The sequence below is a fragment of the Mus musculus genome, chromosome 10 (assembly GCF_000001635.26).
Source record: "Mus musculus strain C57BL/6J chromosome 10, GRCm38.p6 C57BL/6J".
NCBI lineage: Eukaryota > Metazoa > Chordata > Mammalia > Rodentia > Muridae > Mus > Mus musculus.
The window spans coordinates 25,294,273-25,312,134 of NC_000076.6; the positions used below are offsets into that span (position 1 = coordinate 25,294,273).

Here is a 17,862-nt window from a genome sequence, read left to right on the forward strand (position 1 = left end):
CCTTAAAACAGTCGATCTTTAAGATTTAAAGCACAAATTCATTGTTTTGGCTGCTGTAATGTTGCTTAAATAAACTGAGCCTGGTAGCACAGACCTGCAATCCCAGGTACTTAAAGAGTTGAGGCAGAATAATAAATTAAAAAAACAAACAAACCTATACAACTAATTTAGTGAGATTGTTGTCTCACCTGTAAAGTTAACGGAGCTCGGGATCTACCACCATGAGAGAGCTCTTGCTTGCTGCGTACCAGACTGAGATTCAACTCTACAAAGTACATCAAGCTATGTCAAAGTGTGTAAGCCAGGCGTGTTAGGTCACACTTGCAATCCCAGGGAGGCACAGACAGGAAGGTGAAGAGTTCAAGGCTACCCTCAGCCTGAGCCACATGGCACAAAGAATTTTAAAGTCACCCAAAATTTGGTCTGTCACTAAAACAAAGTGTATCATTTCCAAAAATCCAAATAATCACGGGAGTAAAGGTTACACTAATAATGATGACGTGAAGCTGGAAATTAGCAATACTAGAATTACTAGTTTTGCTAATTAGACATTAGCATTACCAGCATTACTAGCCAACATTGTAATGGGTACTTTATGCCAGGCACGCGCACTTTGCTAAGTAACTCATTTAAACCTTAACAACTCTGTTATAGGGAAGACTAGTATTACACCAGGCACCGACTTAGGAACCTGCCCACAAGTAAAGTAGATTCAGGAGCTAACATTCGGATCACGTGAACATGTCACATGACCCACAGTTTCCAGAATCACTCTTTACCATATACTGATGGCAGCACTGTAAACTGAGGCAGGAAGCAATGGGTCAACAGGTGAGAAGCACGGAAGATGGCCTAAATGTCTTACTGAAATCTGGGTTCCTCTCACATACACTCAAACAGGCCTCCTCGCAACCTTGCTTGAAGCAAAGAGAAAAGGGGAACTAATTTAAATGTCTAACAGAGAAACAACTAAACAGTGCATGATCATTCTGGTGACTGAAAACCACCGGTATGAGGAGTCTAACAACAGGGGGAAAGGCGACTCTCTAACAAGCAGATACGCAGTCAAGGTCATGCTGACTTAGCATACACAAAGCCCTAGGCTTTATCCCCAGTGTTACAAAAACAAGCATAAGTCAAAAAGTAGCTAGAAAACTGCATGTTCCCAAGACGTACGGGTAGGAAAGGAAGAATAAAAGCTGAAGTGTTTCTGAATGCCAAATACTTTCCAACCACTGTACTAGGTTGTTTCTAAAGTGAATATTGCTTTTGTAAGAAAAACCATGAATGTATGTAAAGAATCTTCTCAAGCCAAGAAAGTAAATGCATTCAAATCCTCAGATCACAGGGACACTTCAGCAAACACTACCAAAGCCAAGCAAACAGAAAACAAAAAAGACAGACAGACAGACAGACAGACTGCCCAAGTCCTACAAAGTAAGTTTCCTATCTGAACAACAAAACACACCTTCATTGGGCAAGACTCTCTTCTGGTTCCCCAGCACTGTAAACAGCTATGGAATGGGCCTGTCATTCATTACGGTCTATCTACTTCGACTAGCTACGTAAAACAGCAGAGTAGGTCTCCAGAAATGTTTAAACTTCATGCCAACCAGGCCACTTACCCAGTGTGCTTCCATTTGCGCCTCATGAAGAGGGAGCAATCCAAATTATTAAGGAGAAATTGACAAATCGACACTACATGAATGGAAGGACCCAGTAAACTGGACAAGTGCCATAAGCTTTGTCACTATAGGGAAACGATGCGCTAACAGCATCCCAAACTGCAAAGCCACACGGTGTAAAAAGGTGAGAAGAGTCCTCTCTTTCCAACTATTACCCTATTCCCTTCTGCCTATTACCCACACTCCTGTAACCTTATAAAAACATCTCAAGCAGGGACACTCTGGGCATCTCCTCACGTGATACGAGTAATTGCATTCACATGAAATTTATAAACGCATGTACATTATTCACCTGATTTATATTTACATACATATAAAGTATTTACATAGCATGCTTGGACTGCCTATTTTAATATTCTTACGCTTTGTATACATGTAGGTGTTCTTGTAGAACACCTTTTTCCCCTTACTTCCCAGTCCCTTTCCCTCCGAGTCCAACCTCTAATTCCTACCCAGGTTCAGCATACAACGAAAGTTGACCCAAGCTGAAGTACATCCTGGGCGCCAGCAGATTGGCGCCCGTTTTAAAGTGTGCCTTGCCAAGCCTCGAGTAAAACCCTAAATGAGACAAGACAGTGTTCAGAGGCTTCTATTTGCCATTTTAAAAAATAATTAGGTAAATAAAACGGAGTTTTTTTTTTCCCCCCTTGATTTTGTTAACCTCCCCAACACAGTAGGAAAGGATGTGCTGCAAAACTCTGGGTCATGGGTCACAAGATAGGAAGAGGTAAGAGAAACAACAACTTGTGTGTACACCCCTTTCGGTTCGAGGAGTGGAGTGGTGCACGGAGACCCACGGATGCAACCAAACTGCCCGGACTACCGGGCTGGACCGGGATGCCCAGGGTGTAGGGGGAGGGTCGATCGCGAGGGGCGTGGGGCTGCGGGCGGCCTGGGAGGCGGAGCGGGGCGGGCGAGCACGCCCCACGGCAGAGGCCGCCCCGGGGCGCGCAGGGCGGAGCGCTCTCACCCACGGCGGGGCGCTCCATGGTCGCGGCGCAGAGACGGAGGCGCGGGCCCGGGGCGCGCGGGACGGCGGGGGCGCGGGCCGCGGCGGCCAGGCCTGCGGAGGCGCAACGCCCCGCGAGTCGCAGCATCCCCGGCACCCGCCGCTTCAGGAGGAGCCGGAAGGGGCCGGCCCGGCGAGGCGTGGATACCCGGATCGGGGCGGTCCCCGGGGCCGTGCTGGGCTCGGGCTCCGACCTCTGGCCGCCCTCGGTTATTTCCTGCGGCGCGGCCCTTCCCGTCCCACGCTCGGAGGGGCGAGCCAGGGATCCAGAGAGCATTCCTTGGCCCGCTGTCCCTTGAGAACCCGTGTGTTTGCTTTAGCGTGGAGCTTTGGAAACACAGATCTGATTGCAAAATAGGCGGGCTGAGCAAAATGTACAATACAATAGCGAGACCTTGAACGTCGCTATAATGAGATGCTTTTATTTACTTGCCATTACCCCCCCCCCAAAAGTAGCATTTTCAACAGCAGTTTAAGAGCTAAAAGTTGGAATTGTTAAATGAAATCATCTACAAATTTTTTGCAGGCAAGGCTCCTCAGTATCTGAATAAAATAAGAGAAAACTATTTTTTTTAATAGTTAAAATATGAATATGTCTTGTAGAAAAGAATGCTACTGTTTTTTTCCGGGCTGGGGGCAAATGGTGGTATTACTGCTGGTTTGTTGGGGAATGTAATTTTAATTTAAGAAAATATGGTGGTGTGTCTCTTCTCCACAGCTGTAGCCCTTAAAGCTGGTAGGGAACTTTGAAGAATTCCCTGCTTAGCCCCTTTTTGTGGATCTTCACGGAAAACGGTCTTTTTAAAGGAGCAGGCTATCTAATCACAGAGAAAGAACGAAAAATAAGTAAGGGAGCTTGCGGCAAGAGGATCCTCAAAGGCCAGCCGATGCTAGCTGGACTGGACAGGGTACAGATAAGACGTTTAAGCATAAGGATTACTTTACGCAGTAGACAGAGAAACAACTCTTTGCCCTCCCTTTTCCTGCTGGAAGTAGACTATACATTTCTCTTTGTAAGGATTACTCCCCACTCTGTTTTAAAGGTGTATTTATGTAACTGGGGAGTAGGAGCAGTGCACTGACACAGCAAGGTTGACAGCCAGTTTGCAAAGAGTAGAGCACTACCCCCACTCCCCCCTCCTCGGGCTTCACAAAGGACGCTACAGACCTGGGAGACGTGGGTTCTGCACCTCATGTGTGGTCTGATGCTTGGGGGCGAGGTGTCTTCCTTCAGCTCAAGAGCCCACTCCTGGATTTCCCTCCTTTTAAAAACAAAACAAAACCAAAGCGCTGTGTTTCTATTTTAACCACACATCTGTGGTGTAATCCTTAGCCTTGGGATATAACTTCAGTGGAGGAACCAGAACACCAACCCAGCCCCCAAACCTTTCACCTACAATCTACCCTGTCTGAAATAATGTGCTGGGGCAAAGGAGGCAAAGATCTTGGGAGAGTGGCCAACCAGTGACTGCTCTAGTCTGAAGCTCACGCCACAAAAGGAAGCCCATGCTTGATACTACAGCATGACCAGGAACCAGAGGCTGGACAGCCCAGAGACCTTTGATAAGAAAAAGAAAATCGCAAATGGTTCCTAATGATATTCCGCTGTACTCATAGATCAGTGCCTAGCCCAATCGTCATCAGAGAGGCTGCCTTTGGCAGCTGATGGGAGCTGATGCAGAGACCCACACCAAACTTGAGCTGAAAGCTCTCTACTTGGAAGTCTCCTTCCAGTCTCTCCCCCTCAGAGTTTGGGGAGCCCTGAGGAAAAGGGGAAGAAAGAATTGGAGGATTCTGCCAGTGAGGTGGAGGACACCAGGAGAACATGACCCACAGAATCAACTAAGCAGGGTTGGTTCATAGAGGCTCACAGATCCTGCATGGGTCTGGGCTAGTTGCTCTACATACATGCTGTGGTTGTTTAGCGTCACAAAACTGTTGCGAACTGTCGTGAACTGAGGACAGAGGCGAGAAGGAAACCTCGGACTTGGAGGTTAGGTTATAATAGCTTATGTATTGGGAAGTAGCAATAAACAAGTAAATGGTGAAATGGGATCGCACTCATTCACACACCTCCGGTCTGGCCCGATGTGATAGCCTGGCTTGATGGTGGTTGGTCAAGTAAGGTTCACGAAGTCTCCTGTTTTTCAGGTCCTGCTGGAGTTGGGTTCGAGGTGCAGGCTCAGGGCATCCGGGTCTGCGGATTGGTCTCTCAGCGAGACGGCATCTCCGTAGGACTCTGGGAGTGAGTGAGTCGCGGTGCCAGACTGGGGTTTTTAAACTATTTTAGCCAATCATAACTAAGGCGTTCACATGTTACTTCACCGGGCTTCAACTTTATCTTACACACACACACACACACACACACACACACACACACACACACAAGGCTTGGTTTCCATGGTTACATTATCATACTCAAGCCTACTCTAGGTTTGTTTTTCATGGTATCATTTCTTTGTCTTGTTCCTTACATTAGCATGGCATGTTTGTGGGATTCCTATCACTGGCAGCAGAGGTATCTTCGATTCTTGCCTGCTCTTGGGACCCGTTTCCTCCTACTGAGTTGCCTTGCCCATCCCTGATATGAGAGTTACTGTAACTTGCTGTGCTGTGTTCGGTTGATATTCCTCGGAGGGCTGCTCTTTTCTGAAGGAAAACCAAGGAGGAATGAATCTGGGGGAGGGGGGAGGGGGGGAGAACTGGGTGCAGGGAGGGGAAACTGTGGTCTGCGGGGGGGGGGGGGGGGGGAGGAGGAACAGAGGGAGATGGAGAGGGCATTCCCTGAACTTAGATTCAAGGGCCGGCGCTAAGCCTGCTTGCCCTTGCACTTTTATCTGTTTTTCAGTTACTGGCCAAAGTCTAAGCAAGCCCTGTGACTCTCTAGCCTTTCTCACTCTTTCTCTGATCTCAACCTCTAATTTGAAAAGCATGATTGCTCTTAACCTTTTTCTTCCCAGCAGCTGCCAGTATTTAAAGCTTGCCTGCCCTGGTTGGTTTTCTCTCAAAGTCTGGGCTGGCTAGTATTATGTCAACTTGACATGCAAACTAGAGTTATTCGAAAGGAGAGAACCTGGATTGAGAAAATGCCTCCATAAGATCTGGCTGTAGGGCATTCTCTAAATCAGTGATTGATGGAGGAGTGCCCAGCCTATTGTGGGTGGTGCCATCCCTGGGCTGGTGGTCATGGGTTCTATAAGAAAGTAGCATCCTCAATGGCATCTGCATTAGCACCTGTCTCCAGAATCTTGCCCTGTTCGCATCCCTGTCCTGACTCCCTCCAGTGATGAGTCAGCCAAATAAACCCTTTCCTCAGCTTCCTTTCCAGTCATGGTGTTTTGTTGCAAACTCTAATTCTAAATTATTTTGTTAAGCTAGGAACCAAAAATGGCACCCTGAATTGCCTAGCTCTGTTGTGTTCCCGTACCAGAAAACAGAGAACAAGGCTTTCCCCGCATAACCAGCTTTACTTAAAGCCTGTGTTGACTATACATTTGCCCTCCCGAGCCACCTGAGCTAAACCCTTTTTCCTTTTGCCTAGTTTCTTCACACTGCACCACCTTTTGTTACACATTGAGGTCTACATAGTTCAGGTGTTATGAAATATAATGACTGGAGGGTGGGGTGGGGACCTGGTGGACCCATGCTAGGGTGCCCCCCTGAGAAATCATACCATGCAATAGACCTGGTATAAAGGGGGTTTATTTGAGGGGAGGGAGGGGAGGGAGGGCCTGGAGAAGAGGTAGGTATCGAGTAGCACAGCCACGAGGACAGAGAAGGAAGAGATAGCAGAAAGAGGGAAGGGAGAGAGGTTGGCTGGCTGGGAACAAGTGGGAACAGAGAGAGAGTGAACTGGGGTGGCTAGCAGTCCTTTTATAGGCTGCCTGGCTGCACCTGGCTGCAGCATGTAATGGTGGCAGATTATGAGGTAAGCCTTTGCTAGTTTCCTGGGAGGAGCCCAGCGGAATCGCCTGTAAGCCAACACCAGGGAAATCCGAAAATGGCTGTCTCACACCAGAAAGGCTAAAAACACAGTAGTAGTTGCTCAGTCCACAGGTCTGCAAGTCTCAGTCTGGCACTGTGGAAGACTAAAGAAGGTTCCTAACAGCACCAAAGGGATGTAGCAGTGGCAACAACCAAGCAGATGAACTTGCCAGAAAGAATGGAGGCAAGCCACCAAAAAGCAATCATAAATAAATTAAAAATAAAAATAACCTTCTTCCTTTAGTTTGGGCTGCCGTCAGAACAGGACGCGCTCACTTTTCGGGTGAGTTTCCCTGCTTTCCTCACTTGCACAGATTACAGATACAATTGAAGGGGTTTGGCAACCAAAGGAGAAGACACAGAACACATCCAGACACCAAATTCTTTTTTTTTTTTTTTAAAGATTTATTTTATTATTATATGTAACTACACTGTAGCTGTCTTCAGACACACCAGGAGAGGGAGTCAGATCTTGTTACGGATGGTTGTGAGCCACCATGTGGTTGCTGGGATTTGAACTCTGGACCTTCGGAAGAACAGTCGGGTGCTCTTACCCACTGAGCCATCTCACCAGCCCCCAGACACCAAATTCTTACCACAAAGGAGAGTTATTACCTGGGAGGGGCAAGGTGGGGGCTGCCTCTAGATAGGCACACAGCAAGCCACATCAGGTAGTTTAGTTTAGTTTTGTTTTCTTTTGGTGGTTGTGGTTTGTTTTTGTGTATGTTTTGTTTTGGTTTTTTGTTTGTTTGTTTGTTTTGCTTGTTTTGCAGGAGTGGGCTTCTAAGAAGAACAGGGAGTCTGTGCTAGGGTGAGTTCATAAATCCTGATGGGACATATTAGCCAAATAATGAATTTTGAATTTTGGACCTTGGTGTTTTGTCTCAGGAATGAGAAAGCAGCCAAATAAGGACTAGACCTTGGGGGCGAGCTTTTGGAATGTAATCTATCAGTTTCTAGCAAGGGAGAGAGAGAGAGAAAGAGAGAGAGAGAGAGAGAGAGAGAGAGAGAGAGAGAGAGACTTTGACTAAAGGGCAAAACCTGTAAGCATTATGTTTGCCATCTTTGGGTCTACTGAGAGGCCTTCATCAATCTAGTTGGCCAAGATCAGACATCTTGCGAACAGACGTGGCAGCTCAGGTGACCAGAACTGTAAGGATGAGCTGGGATATGTGTGACTTCCTGAGAGAAGAGTGCCTAGACCCAACCCCCACCCCTTAGGTGCTGCGCCTTCCTGCTTCAGTAGGCCTGTGCCCGCTCGCCCATCTCTTACCTTGTTACCGTTTGCCCCATTCGTTCCCCCCACAAGACAGAACCTGTGTTTTCAAGTCTTTGTGTTACCAAGTACACAGAGGTTGCTCTGAGAGTATTTAATGAATGGATGGATAAAAAGATTCAGATCTATTTTTTTAACTACTCATGTTTATCAATCAAGCAAACAAACCTGCACAGCCAAATAAGTTTCAAAAAGGAGAACGGGAAGGGGAAGGGAGGCAGGAAGAAGGCTTTAGTGTCTCTGGCCTGAAAATTCAAATGAGCTGCAGTTGACATCAATAATAGAAGTCTCTCGGGTTTTTCCAGTTATACCTGGCCATCCCAGCTGTGTGCTGCTGATGGAGTAATCCTCACGACCTCTCATTCCGAGGGCTCAGTTGACTTCCTGAGCACCCCTAGTCCAGCTGATTCCAGGACCCCTTCTCCTCCGGCCAGACCACTGCCTGGCTGGTTCACAGGGCTACAGTGGATTCTCCCAGTCTTCATTGGATGGTCCTTGGCAAATGAGACCAATTCTTCCTGACACATTGTGTTGTGCTAGGAGATTGGCAGAATCAACCGTATGATTTAGAACCTCTGAAAGTTACAGAGTTTATTGAGATAATAAGGTTCCTCGGAACACAGCCAGCCTTTCTTCTCTCTATGGGATGGTCAGGGTATGATGTCAAGAGAGCTGCATGAAAAGGTTTCACACTCAAATTCCTACATGGTTCTGGTAGCAAAAGCCACCTCTGACCTTCGAAGCTTGTTGCTAATTGGCTCATTTATCTACCAGACTCCCTTCAGTATAGACAAGAGCTACACTTCTATCTGTGGTTATAGTCCTTTCCCCGGGAACATCCCCCAGAACAATTCTTCTAATCCTTAGTCTAGAAACTTCCTTGTCCTACGGATAAACTACAGTTGCAAATGGTTTCAAAGGAGGCGAAGTCACGCAGTTTTACAAGACATAGTCAAATATCAACACAAAAGCTAGGACTCTTGGTAACCAAGGGTGACTCAGGATGACATCCTGTTGTGTTGGAGGGGAACCATAAAACCTGTTGGTCTTTTAGCGGAATGATTTTAAGATACCACCTACCATCAGGCACCACCCCTCCCCCTCCCCTCCCCCTCTCCATGTTTGTCCCTAAGGATTTAACCCAGGATTTCTTATCTTAATCACCTGTTCTACAGCTAAGCTACATCACCAGATCTTGTGTCTACTTAATAATAGTTTTTCAATAACTGCACGGCTGAGAAATGTCTGCTAAAATTAACTATTAGAGTTTTAATTTCTTGACTGCAGGTGGTGGCTCACACTTTTAATCCCAGGACCCAGGAAGCAGAGGTAGGCAGATCTCTGTGAGTTACAGCAAGAGTTCCAGGACAGTAGGGCTATACAGAAAAACCCTCTCTTGAAAAACAAAAAATAAATAAATCAGAAGAATTTGAATTTTTAAAACTATTTCAAACAGCTCTAACTACTATTTTGTGAATAACTTGTGTTGTTTTCTAGAAAAATCTTTAAATGCAGAAGAACTTATGAAATGAAATTAAACATTATCACCAGTCTAGAAATGAAGCTCTTGCATTTGCGTGGACTGTGTTCAGCCCTCAGTACCACAATATATAATATAAATCAGAAGTGTTCAGAAGATATCAAGCCAGTTATTGATATAGATATATATACACATGTATCACTACATACATTTCATAAAAATCATATCATATCCAGCATTGTAACATGATTTCTAATAGTACAACATATTAGAAATAATTTCTCATGTCATTTAGTAGTCTTCTATATCACAGTTTCAGATTAATGTAAGAGTACCATAATGCATTCAATTTACCGTTGACTTTATTATTCAGTCTCATGTAAATTCATGCCAGTGTGTCATTATTAATCATTATGATACTTTCTGTCATTCCATTAAAATATTTTATTACTTTTTATTCTTATTTTATTTTAGATATTTATTTATCTATCTATTTATTTATTTATTATATCTAAGTACACTGTAGCTGTCTTCAGATGCACCAGAAGAGGGCATCAGATCTCATGACAGATGGTTGTGAGCCACCATGTGGTTGCTGGGAATTGAACTCAGGACCTTTGGGAGAGCAGTCAGTGCTCTTAACCACTGAGCCATCTCTCCAGTCCCGTTTTATTACTTTTTAAAAGACTCTGTTTAAATTATTTTTAATGATGTGCATGTGTCTGTTTATAGGAACGTGCACATGAATGCAGTTGCCTGTTGAAGGCAGAAGAGTGTGTCAGATCTCGGAAGCTGGAGTTGTAGGCACGGGTGCTGAAAAATGAACGCAGGTCCTCCTAACTGTTGCAACATCTCTCCCGCCCTACTATTTTATTGCTTAAAATAAATTCCCAGGAAGGAGATTGATAGATAAAAGACCATGACTATTTATAGTTTTTGAACCATATGACCAATCATCCACCATAATGTTCCAACAGATGTATATGCTCCCTTGATGCAGTCGCCCACACTTGTAAGTAAGCCCAGCACTGGGAGGCTGTGATGGTTTGTATATGGTTGGCCCAGGGAGCGGCACTCTTAGGAGGTGTGGCCTTGTTGGAGGAGGTGTGTTACTGTGGGTAAGGGTTAGTCCTAGCTGTCTGGAAGCCAGTCTTCTCCAAGCAACCTTCAGATGAACATGAGGAACTCCCACCTCCTCCTCTACCATGTCTGCCTGGATGCTGCCATGCTCCAGTCTTGATGATAATGGGCTGAACCTCTGAATCTGTAAGCCAGCCCCAGTTAAATGTAAATAACAGTTGCCTTGGTCATGGTGTCTGTTCACAGCAGTAAATCCTAAAACAGAGGCTAAGATAGGATGACTGCCGCAAGTTCAACACCAGGGTAGACCACATAGAAAGTTTAAAGAGAGCCCTGAACTCCGGGGCAAGACCCTGCCCCTCCCAAAATATAGACTTAAAAGCAGTTTTTGGAAGTTTATTAAATTCTACTACTTTGAAGTTCTTCCTTCATTGTCCATCTACAAAGTGCAGACAGTTATGTTAGCTCTTATTTATTTCATTTTTAATGAATCTGGATGCTGTTTTGTTAGGTCTCAGACAATGTTCTACTTTGAACTTCAGCTGTGAGGCTCCGGGTAGCAGCGAGTGTTAGGCTGGGCATCCACGGAAGCCCACTTATCTAAAGGCCAGATCCACCCAAGAGGAGCCAGATTGTCTTTAGACCTCCAACTGAGATTTTATTAACCAAGGAATCTCGAATGGGAATCACAGAGGGAGCAACCAAACGTTTGTCACAACAAGAAGCTTTCTCCAAGCCCATCTTCATTTCGCCTCAAAGTCACTGTCTGCCTCTTGGCAGCTGCCTGCATCCTGCCTCTACCGCCTGGTTCTCTCTAGCTCTCTCCTTTGAAGAGTGTTTTTAATTATCTGGCTGATGTTTGTTTTGGTTTGATTTGATTTTTGGTTTCTTTTCTCTTTTTTTAGATTAGCACTCATGTATCCCAGGCTGGCCTCACACTCTCTAAGAAGCAGACAGACAGTGATGACCTTGAACTCCTGACTTCATAACTGCTGAGACTACAGCTGTGCCCACCATGCCCAGCTTTGACCCTTTTTTGAGCTTTATATTTTGTATAACTCCCAGGAAGATTTACATGTTAATATCTGTGACTATTTTTGCTCCTATAATTTGTATATTGTCTATCTCTTCAAGTTGGAGAATCTTCAGAAAACAAAAGGGACAATTTTTCACTCCTTGAAAGCCATATGCATTTGATAGTCATTTGCATGTCTTTATATAGAAAACACTTGCTTATTTTCTCTAACTTGTCTTTTGCTTCTACCTTACAAAATCTATTTATTAATTATTTTAAATTGTGGTTTGTTTGGGGTTTTTTGTTTGTTTGTTTGTTTACGTGCCTGCTTGTTTGCTAGAGACAGGGACTAATAGTCCATGCTGACCTCTAACTCACTGTTTAATCAAGGATGGCCTTGAACTTTGATCTTCCTGCTGATCCTCCTGCCTTTACTTCCCAAGAGCTATGATTACAGGTGAACACCATGACACCTCATTTACGCGGTGCTGGGGACTGAACCTGGGGCTCCAAGTCTACTAGGCTAGCCCTCTACCAACTGAGCTACATCTCCAGCTCAAAAGTTTGTCTATATTGAAAACATTTGCTGTAACCTGTTTTTGCATTTTAATTATAAATAATAGTTTCAATGAGAACTTGAAAATCTGTTATTTTACATATTAATCTCACTTGTGGGTTGGTTTTTTTTTTTTTTAATAACTTTGTCCTGATGACTTAAAGTCATCAGGTCTTTTCCCTTTGCAAGTATTTGTTTGCTTATTTTAATTTTTATTACATTTATTTATATTTAGGGGTGCACCCAATACACACTAGTCCATTCTCCCCTTTTACTCTGTGGGTCCAAGGACTAGAACACAAGCTGTCAAGCCTGACTTCGAACAGCTTCATTTGTTAAGCCATTTCACAGGCCTGTGTTTGTTTGACTGACAGCAGTGTCTTACTCAGCTCTCTAAATGCTGAGGTATAGGCAGGAGTCACTGTATCAACTATAAAGACTCTTACACTGTATTAAAATGCCCACATCTCACAACACATTAAATCACTTTAAAATAGTCATGAGGAGCAGGGGGGAAGAAGTGAGATGGGTACAGAAGACTCTTATTGGGCGGTGCGGCTGGGCTAACAGGGTGAGTCCTAGGAAACTTGCTTGTTTATGCTGCCTGAATTCATGGCACTCTATCGGCTTCTCTGCCGAGGTGTAGATGTGAGGGCCAAAGCCCCAGAGGTATTTGTTTGTTGCTTGTTCACTTGTTTGTTGTTTGTTTGGGGGGGCTGCTGAAGCCTAGACTAAGGGCTCCCACACATTAGGTAAACCTTCTACTACTGGTTAACAACCCCAATCCCAGAACTGAGATTTGTCTCCAAGGACCCATATGAAAAAGTGCTCTACCAGGAAAACACCAGGGCAAGTCTCCTGTGTCATGGTTTGGGTCTCAAACATCCCCAAAGTCTAAGGAGTAAAGAATCTATCTCAAGGTGGTAGGCACTGTGGGGAAGTGATCAAACCTTTGGGAGGTGGGGGTCTAATGGACAGAAGTCAGATCACTAGGGCATACCCTTGAAGCGGTTATTGGGTCCCAAAATTCATTCATTCATTCTTTCATTCATTCTCCCCCCCCCCTTGTGTGTATGTGTGTGTGTCTTTGTGTCTGTGTGTCTGTCTGTGTCTGTGTGTCTGTCTGTGTCTGTGTGTCTGTGTGTCTCCTGGCTTGCCTTCCTCTGCCACATGTATCTCCTGGGCATGATGCTGTATCCTCTTCCCCACTACAAGCCCCAAAGCAACTGAGCCAGCTGACCATCACCAGGAACCTGCAAAATCAGGAGCCAAAATAAACAGTTCTTCCTTTAAGTTGATTTTTCTCTGTGGCCACGGGTCCTCATATATATACGTAGTACCTCGTGACGATTAAATTTCACTGGGTCCTTCCATCCCTTTTAAGGTGTCTGTACATTTAACATTCCCAAGTTTTATTTACTACTTACGTATGTGCTGCACAGCTTAATCGGTCCACCCTGCTCTTTTCTTCCGTTAGCAGTAGACTGAATTGCGCATCTCAGACCTCCAGTATGGTTCTCCCACGGTTTCGTTGGCTGCTGCTTTATCACACCTCTAGACCTCATCTTGGATTTCAGTTTGGCATCAGAAAAGCACCTGGAAATTCAGTCCTGACTTCTGGGTTTCATTCCATTTTCCTGGTGATGAATAGCTGCGAATCTGCCTGTTCCCAAGGTAACAGCACAAGGAAAAGGTTATGTATCTGCCTAGACTTTCCTCTTGGTATCGAGAGCTGGACTTTCTCCACCCACTTCTGTTCTTACGAAGACTCTGACTGGAGGATTCTTTTTCTTTTTCCTTCCTCAATTATTTCAACTCATTTTTTAAAAGGAGAAAAAAAAATTCTCAAGTGAGACTTCCAGAGAAGGACAATTTCTGACTATTTGCTTATTTGATGGCCTCATCCCCAGGTCTGCCATCAGGTCTGGGGGTTTTCATCCTTACCCAGCCCCACCCCAAAAGTGGTGTGGCTATTTTTGCTTTGTGAATTTTCAAGATAGATAGCCATGAGAAAGTACTACTTTTCTGCCACAAGGATCTTTGCCACATATATTACAAGTAGAATGACCAACCATCCTGGTGTGCTTTGGACCACTCCACTTTACTGCTAAAAGCCCTGTGCTCCAAGAAACCCCTCAACATTATCACCCTAATGCATACCAGGAGAAAAGAAATTGGTGTGATGGTTAGTGTTAATTGTTGACAGGATTGAATGAAGAGACAAGGTTCTTGGCATTCAAGGGCATGCCTATGAATGGTTGTTGCAGTGGGGAAGACTCACCCTAACTGTAGACAGCTGTGAACAGACACCATAACCAAGGCAAGTTTTATAAATGACAACATTTAATTGGGGCTGGCTTACAGGTTCAGAGGTTCCGACCATTATCATCAAGGCAGAAGCATGGCAGCATCCAGGCAGGCATGGCACAGGAGGAGCTGAGGGTTCTACATCTTCATCCAAAGGAAGCCAGGAACAGACTGGGCATCCTCAGGTGGCTAGGAGGAAGATCTCCAAGCCTACCCCCACAGTGATGCTCTCCCTCCAACAAGGCCACACCTTCTAATAGTGCCACTTCCTGGGATGAGCTTATGCAAACCATCACAGCTAGCTAACCATTCATCTCTTCCTGCTTCCTGACAGAGAATGTGACATGACCAGCTGCCATGCTGTCTCTGCCCTCAAACTGTGAGTCACAGTCAACCCTTCCCTTAAATTATCTGACCAGGTATTTTGTCAATAGCAACTAAAAAAGGAACTAAGACAGAGGGTCAAAGGGGAAAGGATTTTTAGGCGGACCTCCACCCACCAAGCTACATCTCATCAGCAAAAGGGAGACGACCCCTTCAAGTGGAGACTGCCAGGAAGGATGTGCAAGAGGCCTTAATATATGAGATTAGACTTGACAATTAATTAATCCAACTGGAATAATATCAGGCATATCACAGTCCAGGGTTATGAAGCCAAGACTATTCAAGAAATGTACTTACATGGTTGGCTGGTTCAGATGACAAAAGGATGGGGACTAGCCTGGAAACTGAGCTTGGGACCATACTACAAAATGTTTGCAAAGCCAGGCTAAACAACTAGGATTGTGCTGCGTGAGTACTGGGTTACTCGAGAACTCTTCCTTTAAAGAACAAACACAGTGAGCCGGGCGTGGTGGCGCACACCTTTAATCCCAGCACTCCGGAGGCAGAGGCAGGCGGATTTCTGAGTTCTGAGGTCTACAAAGTGAGTTCCAGGACAGCCAGGACTATACAGAGAAACCCTGTCTTGAGGAAAAAAAAAACAAAACACACACACAATGAAAGATACCCCTTTCAGGACCATGCAGAACTTTTTATAGGGTTCAAAAATTGAAAACTCAAAACCAAGTTCACAGTAATACTATAATAATCTCAGGGTGGAGGCAGAAACCTAAACCCAAGAGTTGGACTCGGGTGGGGGGAACATAGATTTAAAAGTGTGCAAAATAATTCAGTAATTGATAGTGTGGAGAAAGAGAAAATAAGTTGACTATTACAAGCACATTAAAGTGAGCAAACTGGCTAGCCTCAGAGCACCCCAGAACAAAGAAAAGGAGAATAGAAAGCGGGGTACATTCAATAAGCAAGACAGTGGAAAATGTGCTGGGGAATGGGGAACCCTTCCCCTGATCTCTCAGGTGGCTTTAGTGGAACCAACAACCTAATTTGTGAATCCTAGCAATCACACTGAACTGAGATGCAGAGAGCACGCAGATGTGGGTGTGTCTAGAGACTGTAACTATAAACCCCTAAGAATTCACAGAAATCTCAGTGAGGGGATAGACTTCCACACACCAGCAGGACTGCAGCAAGCTGAGCTAGACCTTAAAGGGCAAGGACACTGAGCCTGGCTCTATTTTGTACCCAAGGATCAGAAGCACTGAAGAGATTAAGGAGAACTGAATGTCATGGGAGAGCGGGGAGACAAAGTCAATGCAGATGAAAATGCTCACATAGGAGAGCGAGTGAGGAACGATGCTCTTGGACAGCGTTTGAATAGCAGCACAACTAAGAGTTATTATCTATTTGATTTTTGTTTTTTTTTGTTTTGCAGCCCCATGGATTTAAAATTGGGCTTTGTGCATGCTATTCCAGCACTGATCTATATCCCTATCCCCCCTCTTTGGGTATTTTTTGTTTGTTTGTTTGTTTGTTTGTGTTGTTGCCTGGATACTAGACAGGCTTAGAATTTCCATAGAAACCCCCAAGTGATCCTCCCAGAGTGGTCCTCTGAGTAGCTGTAATTCCATTCCTATGCCACCAGGCCTTACTAAGGGGTTGTTGTTGTTGTTCTTGTTTTGGGTTTTCTGTTTTGTTTTGTTTTGTTTTGTTTTGCTAGGGATATCATTTCAATGTTTTGTTTGTTTGTTTGTTTGTTAGAAACAGGGTCTCCAGTAGCCCAGACTGGCTTTGAACTCCCTAACAGTCAAACATGACCTTGTACTTCTGATTGTCCTGCTTCTGTTTCCTAAGTGCTAGGATTACAAGTGGGTTCTGCCACAGCTAGGTCCGATGACAGTAGGGACTGAGCCACAGGCCTTGAGCATGCTAGGCAATCACTTTATCAGCCGAACGACATCTCCAACCCTGAGATGTCAGTTCTAAATGAGTTAATCTGAGGATAAAGAAAGAAGACGCTAAAGGAGGATTCTTCTAGTCTGGAAGTACTAAGTGTGCTCATGGCCACCACAGCCATGCATGTGCCCAGGAGTCCCATGGTTTCACCCTTGAGGATGTGGGTTTAGGGGACAAAATGACAATCTGATAATCTTCTATAGATACTTCTTTGATGGCCTGGATAACTACCTTTTTTTTTTTTCATAGTATATTCCTACTTCTAGGTAGGGGAAGGAAAGCCACTGTAAGATTTGCATCAAGGATAGTCTCTTTGGCCTGACAAGGTGGGGTTTTCTTCCAGGGAAAGGGAGCATTTAGGGATGAGACACATGCGGGTGCCTTTTTGCTACTCTGAAGATGAGGACATGTTGGTTTTTTGTTTTTTTTGGGTTTTTTGTTTTTTTAAGGAAACCTCTATTTTAATTCAGTCATTTATCCTGTTTGTATATTTACTTTTATATCCATGCATGCATTCATCCATTTATTTCTGTGGCCCTGGAAATTGAGCCCAGGACTTTGCACCTGCTGGTCTAATGTCCTACCACTGGACTATATCCCTCTTTTTACTTTCCGTTCTGTGACAGGGACTCACTAAGCTGCCTTGAACTCACTCTAATTCCCCAGGCTGGCTGGCAGCTCCCACTATCAGCCCACTCCAGCCTCCCAACTAAGGATGAGAGGCCTCCAGGATGAGACCTGATTGGCAATCTTTATTTTTTAACAGTTCCTTTTCTTGACCAAGTTTTGAACAAATGCCAGGTCATCAGACAAGGCTCAGCTGTTCTAATTAAGTTTCTTGCGTTTGCTTAGTGCTGGGAATTATCTCCTCATTTGCATCTTACAGGATCGCTCAGCCCACGTGCTGTCTTTTCTGGCTATTTTTAGTGTTATAAACACAGTCAACTTATTTGCTAACAAATCATTCTTTTATGATTTTTTTTCTGATTATTTGCAAGGACATTTTAGACAATTCAAAGGACAGTATTAAAAGCTGAGTCAGCTTCCCATTTCTGGATCCCCTGACCCGTGTACTGTGTAGCTTTCATCACCAGAGAGTGGTACCATTGTGTTTAAACCTCCCGCTGCCCATTTTCAACAGCTGTGATAGTTCCTCATTCGAGAGCGGGCTACAG

General features: G+C 44.7%; 1 protein-coding gene and 1 long non-coding RNA gene across 18 annotated transcripts in view; one reads left to right on the forward strand and one right to left on the reverse strand.

The window, feature by feature from the left end:
- Positions 1-4,945, reverse strand: part of Akap7 (A kinase (PRKA) anchor protein 7) — a 130,128-nt gene extending 125,183 nt beyond the window's left edge. For 4 of the 17 annotated variants that reach the window (NR_166568.1, NR_166567.1, NM_001379239.1 and 1 more), the window contains exon 1: positions 2,656-2,807. The gene's annotated coding sequence lies outside the window, so the exon portion shown is untranslated. The other 13 variants (XR_001779547.2, XR_001779546.2, XR_380068.4 and 10 more) reach the window with 10 other exon arrangements.
- On the forward strand, positions 4,337-12,164 carry Gm40617 (predicted gene, 40617). The gene is made up of 6 exons (NR_166644.1): positions 4,337-4,545; positions 4,846-4,943; positions 6,923-6,961; positions 7,452-7,489; positions 9,242-9,283; positions 10,167-12,164. It is a non-coding gene; the product is annotated as a predicted gene, 40617 (long non-coding RNA).
- Positions 12,165-17,862: the final 5,698 nt, after the last annotated feature.